At 42.6% G+C, this 25,080-nt stretch overlaps 1 non-coding gene across 1 annotated transcript; it reads right to left on the bottom strand.

Annotated features, from left to right (window-relative positions):
- Positions 1 to 16,218: 16,218 nt before the first annotated feature.
- On the bottom strand, positions 16,219 to 16,290 carry Trnad-guc. The gene has a single exon. It is a non-coding gene; the product is annotated as a tRNA-Asp (tRNA).
- Between the last annotated feature and the right edge of the window lie 8,790 nt (positions 16,291 to 25,080).

Raw genomic sequence — 25,080 nt, 5'->3', positions numbered from 1 at the left:
TGCGTTCGCTTCTGAGATTTCAGAAGGGACAATTCGAAGTGAACAGGCAAAACAAAGCTGTAACAGGTGAATTACAAGAACGCGTGGCGCATCTGGAAAACCGCATGGCGTGTGATCCCGAACTCGCCAATAGCACTAACAATAGCCGTACGAACAGTGCAGAGAGGGACTCCGGCCACGAGGGAGATTTTGACGACAGGGAAGAATGTAATTTAAGGGGCAGACATGAGAGACATAGAAACATTCAAGGGCCTCGCCAGGAGGAACTGCGGGGATTTGATTTCAAACATTTCCTTACAGTAAGAAAGTTTGAGATATTCCGAAATTCGCAAAAAGGAATACATCCACGTGCATGGCTCGAGCAATTTGAGTTTTGTCTTCCCCCCGACTGGGCAAGTTCACATAAGATAGAATATATGTGTGGCTGTTTGGAAGGCAAACCGGCGATTCGCATGAGGTCGGCAGCGCGTCACTGCAACTCCACTCGGGAGTTTCGACAAGCCTTTCTGTCCGCCTATTGGTCGGAAGCGGCACAAGACAGGGTCAAACATGGCATAATTATGCTGCCAAATTTGAACCAGTCTGGTTTCGGCAGCCCTGCACGCCTATTCGACCACATGCTGCAGGCAAATCAATTTTTATACGACCCATACGGGCCTGCGGAACTAATTAGGATATGCATCACCAAATTGCCGATGCACTTGCGGCACGTCATTCTTGCGGGACGATGCAAAGAGGACGTGGAAACGTTTAAGACGCTTCTCCAAGAGTTGGAATACAATACAGCAGAATGCCCGCCTAATCAGGCACAAAGTTATTACGGGGCACAGCATCGCGATCGCAGTCGTGGCCGTCGTACTAATCAACGGCGTGACTGGTCGTCGCGACGCGAACGGAACAATAATCGGGACCGGCCGTATAGAAACTGGGGTAACAGTCGCGAACACAGGTGGAACAACGGAAATGATAGAGGACGTGGACAAGATCGTGAACGCTACAGGTACGGCAACCAGAATCGATACTACGATGAATACGGTGGGAATAAGACTGTAGGCGGAGCACCTCATGATGTTGAAATTCGGCCGGCCAACCCTAGACATAATCCAGCAAATGGAAATGAACAAAACCGACAATGATAAATGATCAGCGCAGAAGGCGCCCAATCGGAATAAATGAGTGACATGGCAAATGAGTAGAAAGGACAGTGAGAAGTAGAGAGGACGGTGAGGAGAAAGAATTGATTAGTTTAAATTTGTGACATGCATTTTGAATAATATGTTGGTAAAAATTAATGATAAAGATGTTTTTATGTGATTGATTGAAGTGATGTTGTTAATTTGTTTTCTTTCCTTGTGCAATTAGGATTTAGTTTGATTCAAACGTAAAGATAAAAGGTTTCCTTGTGAACGAGTGAAATGCTGTTTTTTTTGTGTGTGTAAATTGAAAAGAGCCGCTCCTGAGAGAAGCAAGATCTGCGTTGAATGAATGCAAAACTCAGGGGAATATCCGATCTGTGGGTATTATGGGTCTGGCAAACCCAGGTCCCCAGCTGTTAGTAGCCTCGTTTCCGATTTTCTGCTTTCAGTGCTACTATCTATCTATTACTATTCTATATCTGTCAGTATAAATGAGGATCTCTTACTATAGTATGCGTGCTGTATGAATATTTTAAGACAGAAGAACTCTGAGAAAGGTATGAGTAAATCTGGAATCTTGAAAACAGGACGCGATAATACGATTGTTTAACCATTGGCTTCCCAATATGCGATCATATGTTAATATTGATGATATATGTCTTTTTTGTTCTTTATAGCTGAGTACGGAAAGTGCTGTCTGTGGATTTCGTAAGTAGACTGATTCCCTTCAAGGTGAAAGAAGAATTGTGGTTTGTGTAATTTACGTCGCCCTGAAATATTATTGTGGCAGTCAAATACGAGCAGTTTTCTAGCAAATGGAGAATGGAACGGAAATGTGGATCCCTTTTGTAGTCTTCAGTGATATTGAGCCAGAGCCTAAAAAATTATTCTGCGTTAATACTTGTCCTAGAAAAGCGACGTTTATGTATTTTTGCTGATGCTGTGAGCATTACAGCTTACCGTTTTCGCTGGTGCGGGATGCACTGCAGCCTATATGATTTGTACTGAGGAAATTTCCCTCTTGAAGGTAGAGGATGATTAAATAATTTTGATTGTGGGAACGAAGGAAAGCTTGGTTTAAGGTAATAAGGATGAAGCAAAACATTTGTCATTTAAACTGCAGGAGGATTCGGATCTTTTGTGTCTGTTGTAAGTTCAATATGTTAGTATGATACTGTTTTACAGAATAGAGGTGACCACAATTTTGCCATTCATGAGAAATGAATCCAGAATAACCACCACAGGCGAAATGACTGATTTGGAAGCGAGAGGTAACTTAAAGAAGGAACGAAATCGCAGCAAAATGGGTAAGAAAATGTAGTATAACCTGTATAGTGCAGACATTTTTACCGTTCTCAGAGCCATCTGTGTGATTAATTCTTGTGATAACGTAATTTTAGATGAAATTTTCTTACTGTTTTATGTGTGAATATATGAGTATGATAAATGTATAATTGCGAGTCTCTTTTCAGGTGTGCGAACTGGTATAAATGTTTTGGTGTGTAAATAACCATTGTTCTTTTTACTGTGTATGCTTAAGGAAAGTTTCTCCATATTTATCATGTGACAAGACGTATGCCGCGAGCGTCAAGAAGAGGACGAATTAGAACAATGTTGTAGTGGTATATACACGGTGTTGAAATAGCATTGAAGTAGCTTATTGGCTTAACTAGTAGTGGATAGAAGTAGAATATTGAGTAATGCATGTTTATGGGTAGTTAGTTTGTAGAATAGACAACAGGTGTGCATGTATGTGTGTGTAAATAACATGTGAACCCTATGCTGTCCTGACCTATACTTGCACAAGGCATAATCCTATTCATTTTAGTGAATTAATAAGCGGCATTGGATTTATTAAGACGTAAGTGAACCACATTAGTGATGTGGATTTAAATATTATATTGTCAGTTCATTTAATTTTTTATTTTTTTTTACATTGTAAAGTCATTTCACTTTTATTTTTTTTACATTGTCAAGTCATTTAAATTTTATTTTATATTGTCGATTCATCTAATTATTTTTATAAAAAAAAATTAAGTCTCACTTTGTTCTTAAAATTGTGAAAGACAATACTAAGTGGTACTATGTATGACATTGTGTAATCACATAAGGATGATGAAAAATTTCTGTGAATGCAGTTGAGAACGTGAAAGCGAACCGGCAAAACTCTTAAGAGACAGCGGGAGCAGCTGGACTAGTTGTAAACTGGCGGGTTTCCCAGCAGGACACGCTGTCAGCCAGGCCACTTCGGGAGCGCGGCCGACAACAAAAGAAGGTACGCGGCAAACACTTTCCCTTGCACCTGGAGCTAATGGGCGGCCGCCCCGGGCGACCCTTCCTCGAGGCGATGACCTGAGATGGGCGAGCGGTCCACCGCGCGGAAATCCATCTGCTGGCAACGCACCACACGCACGCGACCGTGACGAGACGGCCGCGGAGAAACAACACAAAGGGCGTGGAGCCTTTTGACACATACTGTCCAGAGAAACTGGCAGACTTCAACGACGCCTATCAACATCTCCTGACGGATGCCCACTGTCAAGCGACAGTAAATCATGGTTCGATGTTCTCTGGTCGCTAAGGGTGGCACAAAAGAAGAGCCATTAAGTGTCATCCTTGCCCAGGAATATCAAACCGGCGCGTCAATTGAGGATAACTCAAGAATGTAACAACACAAAGGGCGTGGAGCCTTTTGACACATACTGTCCAGAGAAACTGGCAGACTTCAACGACGCCTATCGACATCTCCTAACGGATGCCCACTGTCAAGCGACAGTAAATCATGGTTCGATGTTCTCTGGTCGCCAAGGGTGGCACAAAAGAAGAGCCATTAAGTGTCATCATTGCCCAGGAATATCAACCTGGCGTGTCAATCGAGGATACCGCACGAATTTGACAACACAAAAATGGAACCAAATCGAGATGTACGTGACACAGACCACCAAGAGAAACTTCATGAGAGGGCAGAGACGGCGGGATTGCACGCAACAGATGGACAAAAATCCCTACTGACAGCTGCGGCGACGAACCCCCTCCCCCACCCATTATACTGTGCCTCGGAACAGTGGTACTAGTGAGTGTATCAGTGAACAGTGATTATACGGTTCTTAGTTCAATGCATATACGTGTGTTTCTGTCACAGAAACTTTGACTCGTGTGTTTTGCAGGGATTCGATTTATTGGTGTTTATTAGACTGACTCTTGTATTTTGCAGGTGTTCTATTTTTGTTTTTTTTTAGACTTTGACTCTTGTATTTTGCAGGTGTTCTACTTATTATTTTTTTTTTAGACTTTGACTCTCGTATTTTGCAGGTGTTCTATTTATTGTTCTTTTTAGACTTTGACTCTTGTATTTTGCAAGGTGTTTTATTTATTGGTGTTTTTTTTAGATGTTGACTAGTGTACTGTTTTATTGATCAATGTTTGTTCTTGTGTGACGTATTAGATTTGTGTTATTTTGTTTCGTAAATTCATTCATGTGGCATAGCATAGTTTATCAGTCAGATTGCTATTCATTCTCACTGGACTGTGATCGATTAGCCTTTGCATGGGGCATACTTATTGTGAGGAACCCCTTAAGGGTAACAATCACATAATTATTGAAGTTTCAGTATAATGACACAGTGCTCATTGTTTGCTAGCTAATTGAAATATAGGAGAGTGATTAAATTGTGCCACATAGTTATTTTAATTCTACAAATTACTAGTTTTATACTATATAGAATTTTTTTGCGATAACCACTTTGTAAAACATGTTTTTTCTCTTATCATTTTTTTTTTTGCTTTTGCGGATTGTGCATTGTAATGTTCTGCTTTATAATACCGATGTTATTTGATGTTCTTTTTTTAATTGCTGTGGCATCTTTGCTATTTTCATAGATTTTACTTGTTAATAAACAGTCATAAATTTTCCTGTGATCAGTTGGCTCTTGCAATGAGCAAATACTGGAGAACTCCATAAGGGTAACAACCGGAAATTGTTTTCATATTAATGACACAGGAACCATTGTTTTTACTTGCTGACCGAATTAGGTCTACAATATCTTTTAAATAGGTGTCACAGATTGTTTTTTTGTTACCTCCTTGAAATTGGTAGATTCTAAAGATGTGTTGAAATTATTGTGTTTTAGCAAGTAGCTGGTGACCTTTTGCGTTTTTTTTTTTTACATTTTTGGTTTAAGTAGGGTGTGAGAAGCCTGCTTGGGAATGTCCTAGCATGGCCAGAAAATTCCCTGCACAGTCTTTTCCCGGAGCGTTGGGGTTATGAAAGGTCTCTGTTGGATTCCTTTCATATTTAATTTCTTAAATCTGTTGTCATTTATGGAGTAAATTCCTCTCCTAAATTTACTGTGGCGTTTCTGACTATCTGGGAGGAGACTGAGTAGTGGAACGTGTTACTTTTACACATAAACAAGAACGATCTGTCACACTACTACACTTTAAAACACGGTTTATATGTAATTCATGTCACACAGTCTCATACGGAACCTACTTCCGCTTTCTTTTATATACTGTATATGATAAGATACTGTCATCCCCCTTCCCTTCTGTGTGAGAGTATGAATGAGCAAATGTATTTGTAGTTGCATGCTTGAGGGTAGCAGACAAGCCTGTCTGCTAGAGAACAGTAGGACCAACGTCGGAACAGGTAGCTACGCTTCCTAAAAGCAAAGAGGTTTCTATCCTTAGTATGGTTCTGTCCGTCCGTTGTCATGTTGGTATAGGAAGCTGCCCCTCTGGCCACTTCCGTTTGTCTTTGTGAGCCACCCTCAGGAAGCACGCTCGGCAGTAGGCAGTTGCTGTGGGACCGTGGCGAGCGTCTGAAGTGGTAGGATCTCCGGCTAAGCGCGTGTCTGCTAAGTCCGTAGAACAATGGATTTCTTAAGTTCAGCCTAACTGAAAACTTAATACCTCGATTTCAGATTTAGCTCTAAAATATCTAATGCTATCTTAAATTGCAGCGGGGTGTAATTCTCGTGTGAAGTTCAGATTATTTTGCGGTAGTTGCTTTGTCATTACTTTGTGAGTAAAGTGGAACCACGTGTTGATCAGTAACTCTAACTAAGTTCATCAATCTTAAATGTGAATGCTTGTGTGATTATAACGTCTCGTCTTGACAATATTTTACAATATAGCAACTTTTCTTTATGCTTTTCTTTATGTTCAACCCACGTGGAGTGTACTTTGCGAGACCAGTACCACGTGCTTATATAACTGTTTGACCCATCAGGTTAATAGTAAGACGTTAGTAACCAGTTCAAGGTTTTTCTTTTGTCAATTGCTTTTCGATCGAATTTATTTTAATTATCAAAATTACTGTGGAGTTATACGCTTTCTGTAAACCAAGTTGACCACGTGGAGCATGTGGTGTAATCATCAAAGTAGCCTTCAGCTATTCTTTTTGGGAAGATTTCACAAAGAGTTAATATGAATTTAGTATACCAGTGTGTGGTAATTACATGATGGACAGGATTGTGTTACGAACGTAATTTCTTTGGGTGAAAACTGAATCTGTTGGTTGTGGTTAATTTCTTCTTGCTTATGTTTCAACGTTCTTTGGGTGTTGTTTTGTGAATGCAGGGTTGTATGCAGTCTCCCAATCTTGGCTCCATATTTGATGTGTTCCGTAAGATTAAAATCTCACATTTTTACAATCCTTAAACAAGGCACCAGCTCAGTTATAACTCACGTATAATATGCTGAAATTTCAATGAACAATCTTAAAATAAATTTCCATATATAAACTGATTTCTTTCTTTTTATTTAAATTCTCCTTTTTATATATAGATATATTACCGGTTGTTGTATGACTGTAAAAGATTATAATCAATGTTAGTCTGATTGGTAATGTGGTAAACCTAGACTAGTTACCTGGTGAAACAGTTGCGGAGTAATGCACGGTTAACTTCTCCCCAGACAGCTCACAGCTTTTAACCCGCTTTTATTCTACTATTAGCACCCGATTTCAGCATAGCAAATTCTTGTGGCAATATTACACATGGCGACCCTGTTCTGTGATTCCGCTAGACTCTGGAATCTCTGAGACGTTAGATTGCAAGCGTTGTATAATCTTAATTTTTTTTCCCTACAGCGCTCAAACAACTTCTGCGTTGTTTCTGAGGAGACTTTCTAAAGATTCACTGCGTTGTTGAGCGGCGTTGTGTTGTTTGTCTTGTTGTTTTGTTTTCTATATTTGTGTGTTTTATATGTGTGTGTGGTTTTTTTTTCTCGCTTGTAAATTCCACTGTTTCGATCAAAGACAAAAATTTGTTTTGCATGTGAAAAAGTGAGTACTAGGTTGGGTACCTTTCGTGTAACTGTCGAAATTTTTGGGGGATACATTTACTGTGATTAGTGTGTTGCGTACTGGGTATAAATTGAACTAATGCAGACACGTAACCAAACTAAAAGTTAGCGGTCCGACAACTTAAGCAACATGGACCAAGGGGATAATTTGATTTCGAATGTTAACGCGTCGGGCGGTTCCGAAAATGCAATGGGAAATACTTCAGACGAAATGCAGAACAGCATGGACGGGCTCACATCAGAGCCACAATTTAATTTGCCTCCAACTAACCAAATTGATTTGGCAGAACTCATGAAAGCCTTATTGAAACAAAATAAAGAATCATCCGAAAAATCGATCCGAGAGCTAGGCGAACAAATAGACAAAAAAACTAATCCAGCAGACAAATAAAGTCGACAAGTCGATGCAGAGAGTGTCCGATGATATCTCACAAAGAATAAACAATTTGGCAAGTGAAATAAAAAGTGATATTATGAAAGAATTAGGCCGTACATTTGAACAAATCGATGACCGTCTGCAAGCCTTAGAACAGGGCAAGCGGAGTGGCGAGGCCGAATCTAAAGAAAGCGAAGAACGGCTACTTAGGAATTTCCAAGAGCTGAGGGAAGAATGCCAAAGGGAACACCAGCAGGTACTCTCGAGGGTCCAAGAGGTGGAAACGCATTGTCCCACGTCCGTTAGCAACACAATAGCGGACAACAGTTTAGCGGTCCACGCGTTGGAACAGCAAGTAGAACAATTGAAGCAGACTGGGGCGGAGGACAGGAGACAAATAGATGATAAGATTGCGGCATTAGCGGACATTGTAGGCACGATGAAGCTTACGGCAAGCGAGAACAATACTACACTGGTAGCGGGCGCAGAGACCGAAGAAGTGCGTTCGCTTCTGAGATTTCAGAAGGGACAATTCGAAGTGAACAGGCAAAACAAAGCTGTAACAGGTGAATTACAAGAACGCGTGGCGCATCTGGAAAACCGCATGGCGTGTGATCCCGAACTCGCCAATAGCACTAAAAATAGCCGTACGAACAGTGCAGAGAGGGACTCCGGCCACGAGGGAGATTTTGACGACAGGGAAGAATGTAATTTAAGGGGCAGACATGAGAGACATAGAAACATTCAAGGGCCTCGCCAGGAGGAACTGCGGGGATTTGATTTCAAACATTTCCTTACAGTAAGAAAGTTTGAGATATTCCGAAATTCGCAAAAAGGAATACATCCACGTGCATGGCTCGAGCAATTTGAGTTTTGTCTTCCCCCCGACTGGGCAAGTTTACATAAGATAGAATATATGTGTGGCTGTTTGGAAGGCAAACCGGCGATTCGCATGAGGCCGGCAGCATGTCACTGCAACTCCACTCGGGAGTTTCGACAAGCCTTTCTCTCCGCCTATTGGTCGGAAGCGGCACAAGACAGGGTCAAACATGGCATAATTATGCTGCCAAATTTGAACCAGTCTGGTTTCGGCAGCCCTGCACGCCTATTCGACCACATGCTGCAGGCAAATCAATTTTTATACGACCCATACGGGCCTGCGGAACTAATTAGGATATGCATCACCAAATTGCCGATGCACTTGCGGCACGTCATTCTTGCGGGACGATGCAAAGAGGACGTGGAAACGTTTAAGACGCTTCTCCAAGAGTTGGAATACAATACAGCAGAATGCCCGCCTAATCAGGCACAAAGTTATTACGGGGCACAGCATCGCGATCGCAGTCGTGGCCGTCGTACTAATCAACGGCGTGACTGGTCGTCGCGACGCGAACGGAACAATAATCGGGACCGGCCGTATAGAAACTGGGGTAACAGTCGCGAACACAGGTGGAACAACGGAAATGATAGAGGACGTGGACAAGATAGTGAACGCTACAGGTACGGCAACCAGAATCGATACTACGATGAATACGGTGGGAATAAGACTGTAGGCGGAGCACCTCATGATGTTGAAATTCGGCCGGCCAACCCTAGACATAATCCAGCAAATGGAAATGAACAAAACCGACAATGATAAATGATCAGCGCAGAAGGCGCCCAATCGGAATAAATGAGTGACATGGCAAATGAGTAGAAAGGACAGTGAGAAGTAGAGAGGACGGTGAGGAGAAAGAATTGATTAGTTTAAATTTGTGACATGCATTTTGAATAATATGTTGGTAAAAATTAATGATAAAGATGTTTTTATGTGATTGATTGAAGTGATGTTGTTAATTTGTTTTCTTTCCTTGTGCAATTAGGATTTAGTTTGATTCAAACGTAAAGATAAAAGGTTTCCTTGTGAACGAGTGAAATGCTGTTTTTTTTGTGTGTGTAAATTGAAAAGAGCCGCTCCTGAGAGAAGCAAGATCTGCGTTGAATGAATGCAAAACTCAGGGGAATATCCGATCTGTGGGTATTATGGGTCTGGCAAACCCAGGTCCCCAGCTGTTAGTAGCCTCGTTTCCGATTTTCTGCTTTCAGTGCTACTATCTATCTATTACTATTCTATATCTGTCAGTATAAATGAGGATCTCTTACTATAGTATGCGTGCTGTATGAATATTTTAAGACAGAAGAACTCTGAGAAAGGTATGAGTAAATCTGGAATCTTGAAAACAGGACGCGATAATACGATTGTTTAACCATTGGCTTCCCAATATGCGATCATATGTTAATATTGATGATATATGTCTTTTTTGTTCTTTATAGCTGAGTACGGAAAGTGCTGTCTGTGGATTTCGTAAGTAGACTGATTCCCTTCAAGGTGAAAGAAGAATTGTGGTTTGTGTAATTTACGTCGCCCTGAAATATTATTGTGGCAGTCAAATACGAGCAGTTTTCTAGCAAATGGAGAATGGAACGGAAATGTGGATCCTTTTTGTAGTCTTCAGTGATGTTGAGCCAGAGCCTAAAAAATTATTCTGCGTTAATACTTGTCCTAGAAAAGCGACGTTTATGTATTTTTGCTGATGCTGTGAGCATTACAGCTTACCGTTTTCGCTGGTGCGGGATGCACTGCAGCCTATATGATTTGTACTGAGGAAATTTCCCTCTTGAAGGTAGAGGATGATTAAATAATTTTGATTGTGGGAACGAAGGAAAGCTTGGTTTAAGGTAATAAGGATGAAGCAAAACATTTGTCATTTAAACTGCAGGAGGATTCGGATCTTTTGTGTCTGTTGTAAGTTCAATATGTTAGTATGATACTGTTTTACAGAATAGAGGTGACCACAATTTTGCCATTCATGAGAAATGAATCCAGAATAACCACCACAGGCGAAATGACTGATTTGGAAGCGAGAGGTAACTTAAAGAAGGAACGAAATCGCAGCAAAATGGGTAAGAAAATGTAGTATAACCTGTATAGTGCAGACATTTTTACCGTTCTCAGAGCCATCTGTGTGATTAATTCTTGTGATAACGTAATTTTAGATGAAATTTTCTTACTGTTTTATGTGTGAATATATGAGTATGATAAATGTATAATTGCGAGTCTCTTTTCAGGTGTGCGAACTGGTATAAATGTTTTGGTGTGTAAATAACCATTGTTCTTTTTACTGTGTATGCTTAAGGAAAGTTTCTCCATATTTATCATGTGACAAGACGTATGCCGCGAGCGTCAAGAAGAGGACGAATTAGAACAATGTTGTAGTGGTATATACACGGTGTTGAAATAGCATTGAAGTAGCTTATTGGCTTAACTAGTAGTGGATAGAAGTAGAATATTGAGTAATGCATGTTTATGGGTAGTTAGTTTGTAGAATAGACAACAGGTGTGCATGTATGTGTGTGTAAATAACATGTGAACCCTATGCTGTCCTGACCTATACTTGCACAAGGCATAATCCTATTCATTTTAGTGAATTAATAAGTGGCATTGGATTTATTAAAACGTAAGTGAACCACATTAGTGATGTGGATTTAAATATTATATTGTCAGTTCATTTAATTTTTTATTTTTTTTTTACATTGTAAAGTCATTTCACTTTTATTTTTTTTACATTGTCAAGTCATTTAAATTTTATTTTATATTGTCGATTCATCTAATTATTTTTATAAAAAAAAAATTAAGTCTCACTTTGTTCTTAAAATTGTGAAAGACAATACTAAGTGGTACTATGTATGACATTGTGTAATCACATAAGGATGATGAAAAATTTCTGTGAATGCAGTTGAGAACGTGAAAGCGAACCGGCAAAACTCTTAAGAGACAGCGGGAGCAGCCGGACTAGTTGTAAACTGGCGGGTTTCCCAGCAGGACACGCTGTCAGCCAGGCCACTTCGGGAGCGCGGCCGACAACAAAAGAAGGTACGCGGCAAACACTTTCCCTTGCACCTGGAGCTAATGGGCGGCCGCCCCGGGCGACCCTTCCTCGAGGCGATGACCTGAGATGGGCGAGCGGTCCACCGCGCGGAAATCCATCTGCTGGCAACGCACCACACGCACGCGACCGTGACGAGACGGCCGCGGAGAAACAACACAAAGGGCATGGAGCCTTTTGACACATACTGTCCAGAGAAACTGGCAGACTTCAACGACGCCTATCAACATCTCCTGACGGATGCCCACTGTCAAGCGACAGTAAATCATGGTTCGATGTTCTCTGGTCGCTAAGGGTGGCACAAAAGAAGAGCCATTAAGTGTCATCCTTGCCCAGGAATATCAAACCGGCGCGTCAATTGAGGATAACTCAAGAATGTAACAACACAAAGGGCGTGGAGCCTTTTGACACATACTGTCCAGAGAAACTGGCAGACTTCAACGACGCCTATCGACATCTCCTAACGGATGCCCACTGTCAAGCGACAGTAAATCATGGTTCGATGTTCTCTGGTCGCCAAGGGTGGCACAAAAGAAGAGCCATTAAGTGTCATCATTGCCCAGGAATATCAACCTGGCGTGTCAATCGAGGATATCGCACGAATTTGACAACACAAACATGGAACCAAATCGAGATGTACGTGACACAGACCACCATGAGAAACTTCATGAGAGGGCAGAGACGGCGGGATTGCACGCAACAGATGGACAAAAATCCCTACTGACAGCTGCGGCGACGAACCCCCTCCCCCACCCCTTATACTGTGCCTCGGAACAGTGGTACTAGTGAGTGTATCAGTGAACAGTGATTATACGGTTCTTAGTTCAATGCATATACGTGTGTTTCTGTCACAGAAACTTTGACTCGTGTATTTTGCAGGGATTCGATTTATTGGTGTTTATTAGACTGACTCTTGTATTTTGCAGGTGTTCTATTTTTGTTTTTTTTTAGACTTTGACTCTTGTATTTTGCAGGTGTTCTACTTATTATTTTTTTTTAGACTTTGACTCTCGTATTTTGCAGGTGTTCTATTTATTGTTCTTTTTAGACTTTGACTCTTGTATTTTGCAAGGTGTTTTATTTATTGGTGTTTTTTTTAGATGTTGACTAGTGTACTGTTTTATTGATCAATGTATGTTCTTGTGTGATTTATTAGATTTGTGTTACTTTGTTTCGTAAATTCATTCATGTGGCATTGCATAGTTTATCAGTCAGATTGCTATTCATTCTCACTGGACTGTGATCGATTAGCCTTTGCATGGGGCATACTTATTGTGAGGAACCCCTTAAGGGTAACAATCACATAATTATTGAAGTTTCAGTATAATGACACAGTGCTCATTGTTTGCTAGCTAATTGAAATATAGGAGAGTGATTAAATTGTGCCACATAGTTATTTTAATTCTACAAATTACTAGTTTTATACTATATAGAATTTTTTTGCGATAACCACTTTGTAAAACATGTTTTTTCTCTTATCATTTTTTTTTTTTTTTTGCTTTTGCGGATTGTGCATTGTAATGTTCTGCTTTATAATACCGATGTTATTTGATGTTCTTTTTTTAATTGCTGTGGCATCTTTGCTATTTTCATAGATTTTACTTGTTAATAAACAGTCATAAATTTTCCTGTGATCAGTTGGCTCTTGCAATGACCAAATACTGGAGAACTCCATAAGGGTAACAACCAGAAATTGTTTTCATATTAATGACACAGGAACCATTGTTTTTACTTGCTGACCGAATTAGGTCTACAATATCTTTTAAATAGGTGTCACAGATTGTTTTTTTGTTACCTCCTTGAAATTGGTAGATTCTAAAGATGTGTTGAAATTATTGTGTTTTAGCAAGTAGCTGGTGACCTTTTGCCTTTTTTTTTTACATTTTTGGTTTAAGTAGGGTGTGAGAAGCCTGCTTGGGAATGTCCTAGCATGGCCAGAAAATTCCCTGCACAGTCTTTTCCCGGAGCGTTGGGGTTATGAAAGGTCTCTGTTGGATTCCTTTCATATTTAATTTCTTAAATCTGTTGTCATTTATGGAGTAAATTCCTCTCCTAAATTTACTGTGGCGTTTCTGACTATCTGGGAGGAGACTGAGTAGTGGAACGTGTTACTTTTACACATAAACAAGAACGATCTGTCACACTACTACACTTTAAAACACAGTTTATATGTAATTCATGTCACACAGTCTCATACGGAACCTACTTCCGCTTTCTTTTATATACTGTATATGATAAGATACTGTCATCCCCCTTCCCTTCTGTGTGAGAGTATGAATGAGCAAATGTATTTGTAGTTGCATGCTTGAGGGTAGCAGACAAGCCTGTCTGCTAGAGAACAGTAGGACCAACGTCGGAACAGGTAGCTACGCTTCCTAAAAGCAAAGAGGTTTCTATCCTTAGTATGGTTCTGTCCGCCCGTTGTCATTTTGGTATAGGAAGCTGCCCCTCTGGCCAGTTCCGTTTGTCTTTGTGAGCCACCCTCAGGAAGCACGCTCGGCAGTAGGCGGTTGCTGTGGGACCGTGGCGAGCGTCTGAAGTGGTAGGATCTCTGGCTAAGCGCGTGTCTGCTAAGTCCGTAGAACAATGGATTTCTTAAGTTCAGCCTAACTGAAAACTTAATACCTCGATTTCAGATTTAGCTCTAAAATATCTAATGCTATCTTAAATTGCAGCGGAGTGTAATTCTCGTGTGAAGTTCAGATTATTTTGCGGTAGTTGCTTTGTCATTACTTTGTGAGTAAAGTGGAACCACGTGTTGATCAGTAACTCTAACTAAGTTCATCAATCTTAAATGTGAATGCTTGTGTGATTATAACGTCTCGTCTTGACAATATTTTACAATATAGCAACTTTTCTTTATGCTTTTCTTTATGTTCAACCCACGTGGAGTGTACTTTGCGAGACCAGTACCACGTGCTTATATAACTGTTTGACCCATCAGGTTAATAGTAAGACGTTAGTAACCAGTTCAAGGTTTTTCTTTTGTCAATTGCTTTTCGATCGAATTTATTTTAATTATCAAAATTACTGTGGAGTTATACGCTTTCTGTAAACCAAGTTGACCACGTGGAGCATGTGGTGTAATCATCAAAGTAGCCTTCAGCTATTCTTTTTGGGGAGATTTCACAACGAGTTAATATGAATTTAGTATACCAGTGTGTGGTAATTACATGACGGACAGGATTGTATTACGAACGTAATTTCTTTGGGTGAAAACTGAATCTGTTGGTTGTGGTTAATTTCTTCTTGCTTATGTTTCAACGTTCTTTGGGTGTTGTTTTGTGAATGCAGGGTTGTATGCAGTCTCCCAATCTTGGCTCCATATTTGATGTGTTCCATAAGATTAAAATCTCACATTTTTACAATCCTTAAACAAGGCACCAGCTCAGTTATAACTCACGTATAATATGCTGAAATTTCAATGAACAATCTTAAAATAAATTTCCAAATATAAACTGATTTCTTTCTTTTTATTTAAATTCTCCTTTTTGTATATAGATATATTACCGGTTGTTGTATGACTGTAAAAGATTATAATCAATGTTATTCTGATTGGTGATGTGGTAAACCTAGACTAGTTACCTGGTGAAACAGTTGCGCAGTAATGCACGGTTAACTTCTCCCCAGACAGCTCACAGCTTTTAACCCGCTTTTATTCTACTATTAGCACCCGATTGCAGCATAGCAAATTCTTGTAGCAATATTCCAACATTGCTAATTGTCCCGTCAGAGTGTTTGAATTTTCGTACGCCATCGTTTTTACTGACGAGGGCATCACACAATTCTGGACATTTCAATTTTACGAACAAAGAGTTCAAAAACGCGTCCCATTGCAAGCCTAGCACATCACTTTCAGGAATTTTTAAATCGTTCTTCATCCACGAATGAATTTCAAAAGCAGACGGTCGGGTTACGTTTCTATCAAATTCGCATTGGATATTATTTTCTCGGTCTTCAGAATCCATCTTAACTTACAGTTCAGCTGACTACAACAGCGAAGAAACAGACACCTCCCGGAACCGCGGGGCTGCTACGGTCGCAGGTTCGAATCCTGCCTCGGGCATGGATGTGTGTGACGTCCTTAGGTTAGTTAGGTTTAAGTAGTTCTAAGTTCTAGGGGACTGATGACCACAGAAGTTAAGTCCCATAGTGCTCAGAGCCATTTGAACCATTTGAACAGACACCTCGACGAACCGCCGCCACCCGCGAAGCACACGTAAACACCGCCAGGCACGCCGGAGCGAGCGCGTGATGTGTTCGGGCCCACGACTCCGAAGAGACTAAAATCGCATCTCCCCGGCGGGGAATCGAACCCCGGTCTCCCGAGTGACAGGCGGGGATACTAACCACTATACTACCGCGGATGCGCTGTAGACAGGTGCCTGTGTGCGAGAGATATGGTGCTAGTAGCCGCAAACGTCCTACACTAAGTTCGGCGAGTGATAGAGCAGCAATTAAAAATCGGATGTGCCTCCCCGGTGGGGAATCGAACCCCGGTCTCCCGCGTGACAGGCGGGGATACTAACCACTATACTACCGAGGAAGTCGCAGCCAGCGTCTCGAATGCACAATTATGTTACTCAAATAGCTGATACATCTCAAACCTAACCTCCTGTTGCCGTCAGAGACAGCTGCTATGAAATAAAAGTACGCCCCAGGTGAGGCTCGAACTCACAACCCCGGCATTGCTCACGGCTACTGCCTTAGAAGTACCGTGCGCTAACCAATTGCTGCATTTTTTTTTTTTTTTGCCTCCTCCCTCCCGTACAGCCCGTCCTTCCGCTCGCCATTTGTGCCTTCTTCGGCTAGCTTGTGTGCTATGTTTGTTCCATAAGAGATAGTTGACCAACGAAGTAAATGTATACAAGTAAACAAAATCTCTTCTTTTGGGGTTGTGGAAAGAAAATAGGTCCTCTACATTCTTCCATTTTTATAGGAGAGCCAGGCGTACTTCAGCCTGCTGGCGTCTCATTTTTGCGTCAGCAACCTATTAGTGCTGCTGCACGAGGGCAAAGGGTAAACGAAATAGCCACCTTGTTGGCGTAAAATGAATGAAAAACTTAATAGATAATTTCATAAAGAAAAAAAAAGTTATCCTGGGAGTGAACATAATATCGTTTGATCGTTCTTCAGCTCTGTCGGTAAGGCAATGTTCGGTTCAAGAGATTTGCGTAATTTTCTTTGTATTTCTTTTGTCGTTCGAGCTTTTGATGTTCTGTCATCAGGTACATCCAATGATCTGCTTCACTCTTCGTCATAGCCGTTGAGATGTAGTGGACTGTCAGTCCTTTGAGCTAGTTGGCTGTCCTTCTTTTAGTGTTAGGGTATGGCACGTCATCAGGCAGAAGGACGTGTGTCGGTGTAATCGTGTTAGATGACGTGCGGAGCACATGTGCTAGTTTTTGCCTGAAGATATTCCACACGTCTTTCACATCGTCACAGACGAAGCGATGTTCTGCAGTGTCGACGACATTGCAGCTGGGACAGTTTGGTGTGTGTGCCAGACGTATCGCGTGTAGAGTTGTTGGGGATTTTTCTATTGACTGCGAGGTTCCACGTCGATCGCACATTGGATGGTAGATGGGGGTCAGGTATGTTTTCCCATATGTTTTTCCAGTTATAATGTCGAAACTTGTTGTCTATTCGATTGCGCAATTTTCCTTCCAGCAAGGTGTTGTAAACCTCCTTAACCTGATATATGTCCTGCTCCGGTATTCGATGGCGTACATAGCTGTATTCCACAAGAAAATGTTTATAGTGGTACAGCTCGTGGGAGATGTGATGCACATCGATTGGTGGATCTCTGCTGACTGGGGTGATTTCACGTAAGAGATGAGCCACTAAGGTCCGCGGTGATCGTTGCCACTGTTTATAAGTTCTGCTAACGTATAGCGCTTGCGCTTTAAGGTAGAAGTCTGTCAGATGTGGCCCTCCATTGCGTGTCGGTAGCGTCAAGGTATCATACGAAACCTTAAATATCTGGCCTCTGCTGACAAAATAACCAAGCGCTGCTTGCATTAGGTGTGCTATGGTTCGTGGCAGAGGCAGCACTTGAGCAACATAGTTTACTTTGGAGGTTATATAGGTATTGGCTAGTTGCACTTTTTGAACTGCATTTAAATTACGCAAGCTGTGTTGTTTGATGCTTGCTCGTAATGTGGCAAGTAATTATCTATAATTGAGAGCGGCCGTGCGGCGGATATTATTCGTATATTCTGTTACAAGGCATTTTATTTTTTCCACAGTGTTTTTACGTCCAGCGGCTCTGATTTCTATACCCCGACCAAGATTCATAATATCAGATTTATTGCGGTTGAGTTTAGCCCCTGACGCCAGTTCGTAGGTCGCCACAACTTCAAGTACTGTTTCCACCTCGCTTTCGTCAGTCACAAGTACCCCTACATCATCCGCGTAGGCTTGACATATGATTTTTGGCCGTGTATATGTAGTCCACGGAGTTGCCGAGTCAGGGATACTAAGAGAGGTTCAAGCGCAATCTCGAAAAGCGTCATGGACATGGGACAACCTTGTCTTACCGAACTCTGAATATTGATCGGGTGACTGAGTTGTCCGTTGACACTGATTCTTGACGTCAGTATGTTTTTCACGGAGGCTATAATTTTCTGTGGGAAGTGCATGGATGTCATACACCGGAACAGGTACGAATGATTAACTTCATCAAAAGCTTTTTCAAAGTCAAGCGACATCAGAGAACAGCGAATGTTGCAGGCTTCCGATACCGCTATAATGTCTCTGTAGTCGCATAAGGTCTGAAATATCGTTCTATCCTTTCTCACACTTGTCTGGTAAGCTCCTGTAACTGTACGAATAACTGAATTAAACCTTTGCATCATGATACGGGCGAAGATTTTATAATCACTATTGAGAAGTGTTATGGGTCGAAGATTCTCCACGGTTTTGCCTCCTCGTGTATTGGGGACTAAGACCACTGTACCTTCACAGAATTCCTTCGGAAGGTCAGTGTCGGTATTTAGTATTTCATTGCAGACGAGTGTCAATTTAGCAATTATCTGTTCGCGAAAAGTTTGATAAAATTCAGCGGGTAGCCCATCTGGTCCAGGTGATTTATTCTTCGGGCTCCTCGAGATGGCATCTTCGACGTCTTCGTCCGTTATTCTTGCTGCGAGCACATCAGCTTCTTCTGGAGTGAGTCGCTCTGTCGTCCTAGCAGTGAGAGCTTGCTGCGCTGTTTCATCTGTCTGTGTATTGGCCAGCAACTCACTAAAGTGTCGATGGATCTCGTCTCGTATTGCAGCTTGAGCTGTCAAGAGACTCCCGTCTCAAGTTTTGAGTTCCGTCAGAATTTTCCGTTTTTGTCTTTTGTTCTCTTGGAGGATGTGGTACATCGATGTTGTTTCTTCTCGTGTACCGTTCTGCAAACACGTTCGTATTTTACAGCCTTCGAAATGGTCTCTCTGCAGGTTGAGCAATTTTGCTTTTATTCTGTTGATTTGCCCATAGTTTGTTATGACTGAAGCATCCCGAACGCACAAGTCTCTCAGACAGCTAGACAGCTGAAGTAAAAGTCTAATGTCCGCTTCCGCCAGGCGACTTTTTCACGGCAGTAAGGTTTCATTGTCTTTATTATTGCGGGCTTCGCGCAGTTTAGCCACCAATTCAGCGCCGTACCGTACAAGTGGAACTTCCTTTCACATTCTGCCCAAGTGGTGTGGAAGGCGGCGTGACATCCGGGAACCGAAAGATGAGCAACGTTTAGCTTCCACTGACCTCTCGCCCTGTAAGTTCCTTGTTTTTCTAAATTTATCGTACATATGTACGCGATATGATCAAAGAAAATAGTGGGCCATAGCTCGGACTGTAAAACGTGTCGCCTTAAATTGGATGTTGCGTAAATCCTGTCGATACGACTGGCAGAATGGCTGGTGATATAGGTGAAACCTAGCTTATCATCATGTTTTAGTTCCCAAGTATCAAACAGATGGAAGTCTCTGACGATGTTCTCCAGCTCCAGAGATTTGTTAAAATTTGGCGTCTGATCTTTGGGATTCAGCACGCAATTAAAGTCACCCGCAAATATTATTTGTTCAAATCGCACCGCGAAAAGGGGGGCGATGTCCTCCTTGAAAAATTCGGCCCTGCGGCGCTTGTTTCCGGTTCCTGACGGGGCATATATGTTGATAAACCTGGTGTTGTTTACCGTGACAGCGAGACCTCTACTGTCTGGCAGTTTCGCCACGTCTGTAAGTAGGATCCCCTCTTTAGTCATAATCGCTGTGCCGAGGCCATTGTCATTGCCAGGATTGATGACGGCGTTGTAGCCAGTGATGTCGTCCAAACGGATAGCCGTTACTTCTTGCAGCATTAAGATGTCAACATCAGCGGCGTACAGAAAATTTTGGAGATCTCTCAGATTGAGGGTGCTGCTAATTTTATTTATATTTAAGGTCGCAATTCTGTACGCCTGCAAGGACGTCATGTCGACTATACCGCGTCAGGTGGGATACTATTTGCCAGGTGAAGTGGATGTTTGCTCTACTTAGAAGAAGTCGGCATCATCATCTGCTGCACTAGCGTCTCTGATGGTGGTTTGTTGCCGGGTGGACGCATGTTGTCGACGGTCGGGTGCCGTCCGTCCTGAACGTTGTGGTATGTCAGCCATCTCTGCATCATGGTTTTGCTCCTCCATGTCATCCGCCCAATCTCGCGTGCACGTAACTTCCCGCGTGTCCGTTTTTGGTACAGGTGGAGGGTCCTTCCGACTAGCTGTACCGCCTGGAATATGGATTCCACGGTCAGGTTCAGTGTCCTCATTTCGGGTCTTCTTTTTTGTTGTTCGATCTTCCAGAGGAGTTGCCTGTGTTGTTTCCGCCAGTCCTTGGTCTATCTGTTTCACCTTTTCACGCAGGATTGGCGCGATTTCTGCAGCTCCCTGACGGGCTATTCGACGTTTCTTCCGTTTCTTTGGTGAAACAGTGTAGGCTGCTGGTCATTATCCTCCGTTGTTTCAACCGTGTCCTCTTTGTGTTGCCCAACTTCTTCGAGTGGTTTGCACATGCCTTCTTCTGCCGTCTTAGCCTGCTCTTGTTCTTCACGCCTGTCAGTTTCCTCGTCTTGGGAGTGTGCTGGACCTGTAGTTTCTGTGATGCTAGTATCCATGGCTACGGTAACATTGGGAACGTCGGCATAAGCAACTACCGCCCTGTCGAAACACATATCTGGGGCGACGTCACTGCGAATTGCGGCGGCGTACGTCACGGGTAGCGTGGCCATCTAACTAGGCGGGTCTCGCTCCCCAGTCGGCAGTTTCGTCACACGCCGTTGAACACACTGCGCGCGGAAATGTTGGGTCGAACCACAACCCGAGCAGGTTCTCGGCTGTCCATTGTAAATGATGATCGCTCGATATCCACCAATCCAGAGATACGATGGGATATGTTTCAGCATGTCAATCTTAGCTTGCCTGACTCCATTTAATACTGGATACTTGTGCAAGCTACACCATTTTTCCGCGACATTGCTGATAATGGCGCCATAGTCTCTCAGTTTGTTGTTAATCTCCTCGGGCGTTATTTCAAAGGGAAGCTCAAAGATTCGAACCGTTCTTATTCCCATTCCGGCACGCGAAACCGTGACCTGCCCTATGTGTCCGTCTGATTGTTTGAATTTTGCCATCCCACCACATGCTTCTACAATTTGGTCGCACTTGTCAGAACTGGGTAACTTAAGGAACACAGTCGGACTGACAATCGACAGGTGAATTCCAATCAATTCATCCACTTTGATCTGAAAAGTTTCTTCGATAAATGCCTCAACTTCGTAAGATTTCGGTCGGGCGTAGTTCGGATCGAAAATCAACTTCAAAGTATCGCGTCGCGTTGTCCCATTATGTCATTCTAGAAATGTGATCGTGGACTATGACTAACGCAGAAAGCGCGCACTCACCACACAGCGCCGGCCGCTCGCAGCGACGATGTAAACACCGCAACAGCCGCTCCGCACGACCGCACAGCAGGGCCGCCGGCGGCGGAATGCTCTGGGGCTACAACACAGTGCTCTCCGTTAGCGGTATTCACTTTGCTGCAAACCAGTGGTGGCCACAGAAACATACGATCGCCACCTGATGCCATACTGCGACTTTGGCACCTGACTACCAATGCTTCGTTCTATTCTTGTTTCATATGCTACGCTTACATGCACATCAACCGGCTCTCGTCGTCGAGAAAACGCGGGACAGCTGGGCAGTGGATTTCGTATGTCGCCGCATCGTTTAGTGCTTTTGTTACTCCTGTGCTTCTCGCAGTTGCATGTCGAGGCGATCGTGCTAAATATCGCTGCCTGCAAGCGGTGGCGTAGCGTCAGTCGTGCGACACATTCTCCTCGTCACGTGGCGAAGAGCCTATTCATTGTTATGGAGCAGTGGTGAGGAATCCAGTGGCGCAATAATTTACCCCACGTTACTTGGAAGGCCGTAGCCCATGCCCTGCTGTGGCATGCGCTGCAATCTAACGTGGGGCGAGCCTATTCATTGTTATGGAGCAGTGGTGAGGATCCAGTGGCGCAATAATTTACCCCACGTTACTTGGAAGGCCGTAGCCCATGCCCTGCTGTGGCATGCGCTGCAATCTAACGTGGGGCATTTTTTTTATTTCGTAGAAGCTGCTTCTGAGAGCATCAGCAGCTTATGTGACTTGGAACAGCCATATGGGAAACACTACCGTGCATTAGACTCACGCCTTTCATCAATCTTGGTAGTATAATGATTATTATCCCCGCCTGTCACGCTGGAGACGCGAGTTTTATCTCACAAACGTGTTCGAATTTTGTGCGTATGTGTCCGAAGAGCTTAACATTGCGATCTAGAAATATAGTTGCTGCAAAGTCTTAAAGAGCGCTACGTGTTAAGCAGGCGTCCTACCATTCTTCCCATTTCAGAATTATATTGTTTACTTTTGACGCTGATTCTACACTCCTCAGCTGGAGCCCTATGCTTAATAATCAAGCTCGACTCAATCAGTATAAGAAATAATGTAACAGAGTGTGGTTTCGATGCACAGACCTCTGAGTTATGTGCCAATCACGCTTCCACTGTGGCATTTTATTGTGTGGGGATGTACTGGCTGTTCGTCACGTGACGTGGGACACTTGGAAAATGTTGTTTGCGTCTGTTTCACACGCCTTGACTCAAAAGTCCCTACATCCTTCTCATGGCCCCCTGAACGTGACCTTTGGGCACTGTGACGTTTCAGACAGCAGGATGGCGACACATTCAAAGAACTGGCCCCACCTCAGAAGTTCACGTGTGATGTAAGGTGTTGTAATGATAACACATTGCCGCCAAATTACATGTCAGTTCTGAGCAAGGTCAGCATTGACGCATCGCACGAATAAAAGATCGCCACAGGCTCTCTTGTCCCTACGTTTTGCTTATTCTTTTGACACCTCGGCGATAGCAGTCGAACTGCGACACCTTGCGTTGAAATCGCGTGGGAAAACATTTCAGACAGCCTGCCGCTCAGAATCTACACGGAAAAGACCTCAAGAGGTGGCTTGAAATGCCTGAATGAAATCACCCATTTCTCCAGGGGTTTGAATTTACACACATTCCGCTGTCGAAATCGCCAGTGTGCAGTACGACAAGCTCCACGAAGATTTTCTTGGAATTCTTTGACGCTGGTGACACTGTCGGAAGATTCAACCTTCCTATGAGAACTTTGCTGTACTGCATCAACATTGTACTTTATCGCACCCCTTTGGAGTGCAGTGCCGCTGTAGTTTTAGCTGTCATGAACAGGTTGGAAGCAATAAGGACAGGTAAAAACCATTCGACGAAAGGTGAATGTAATGCGAACCAGTAAAGGATACTTACGCTTTTTCAGCAGTTCTGTCTTCCGACCTCCTTTGGTGGGATCACGCGGGAGTTTAACATGTGTGCGAATAAAACAGCAAAGGGCCCCTCTAATGTCGCAACACCTTCGGAGACACCCACGGAACTTTTCTGAGCATCTGTCAAAAATTTCGACACCAAATAAGCCTGGCTGCTGCTCTAGTACTTGAGGATTGGGTGCCCCTTCGTCACCCGTGTGTTCAGTTAGCCTGCCATCAGGCGATGTTATATGGCCTAGCACACTCATTCATCAGTATAATTTTCGTAATGGTTTTCATCTACTCACTCGCTACAAGCGCTACTTACTTTTAATTTTACAGAATACTGTGTCCACGTCTGACTGCTATAAATCTTTTTCTTCACTAATTATCTTACAACAAACGATACGTATCGATAAATAATTATAGCACCAGTAAACAAGTTGCATAAACCCCAAATATCTTCGTCTGATAGTAGTTCAGTCTGATATCAATGCTAAAACTTCGTTGTTCTCTGTCTCACAGCTAAGCTCAGGGAACAGTTCTGAGGGAAGCACTGTGTTGGCAGACTTACGGAGTATAATTTTCCTCAGAGCTAGCTAGAGTCATGTCGACAATGCGACTGAGTTTTTTTTTTTTTTTTTTTTTTTTTTTTTTTTTTTTTTTTTTTTTTTTTACGCAACTGATTCAGTAAGTGTACTCACTGAGGCCAAATGTTGTGACATTTGGTTTCCTCTCCACGTCGTAGTACAACCTCTCCATTTGCGTTTTGTTCTCATAGTTCCAGTCGGCTGACATTCTGTGGTCACTTGGCAGAGTCCATTTTGCTCAGATGGGTTAGATGTGTCTTGTGAAAATATACAATCCATCGAAAAGCAACAAGATGTAGCAATATATTATCAGTCACAGTTACATCGGTATTTCCCCACTGCAGGTTTTCCTGACACTTTTTATCAGTGTTGCTGATCATCTAGCATCAATGAGAGTCACTGTATAAAGTAAGCGATGTGAAAACTTTTGCGATCTTTATTCCAAATTTTAGCCGGTGGGTATCCTGGAAAGTCATTTACTCTAGTTAAGGACAATCGTTTTTAATGATAAAGATTTCCCGGGTTATCTACATCTACATGATTTCTCTGCTATTCACAATAAAGTGCCTGGCATTGGGTTCAATGAACCACCTTCAAGCTGTCTCTCTACCGATCCACTCTCGAACGGCACGCGGGAAAAACGAGCCCTTAAATTTTTCTGTGCGAGCCCTGATTTCTCTTATTTTATTGTGATGCTCATTTTTCCCTACGTAGATGGGTGCCAACAGAATATTTTCGCAATCGGAGGAGAAAACTGGTGATTGAAATTTCATGAGAAGATCCCGTCGCAACGAAAAACGCCTTTGTTTTAATGATTGCCACTCCAATTCACGCATCGTGTCTGTGACACTATCTCCCCTAATTCGCGATAATACAAAACGAGCTGCCCTTCTTTGTAC

The sequence above is a fragment of the Schistocerca americana genome, chromosome 8, assembly GCF_021461395.2.
Source record: "Schistocerca americana isolate TAMUIC-IGC-003095 chromosome 8, iqSchAmer2.1, whole genome shotgun sequence".
Taxonomy (NCBI): domain Eukaryota; kingdom Metazoa; phylum Arthropoda; class Insecta; order Orthoptera; family Acrididae; genus Schistocerca; species Schistocerca americana.
Note: the sequence above shows the minus strand (reverse complement) of the source record. Positions and strands in the feature narration are given on the sequence as shown.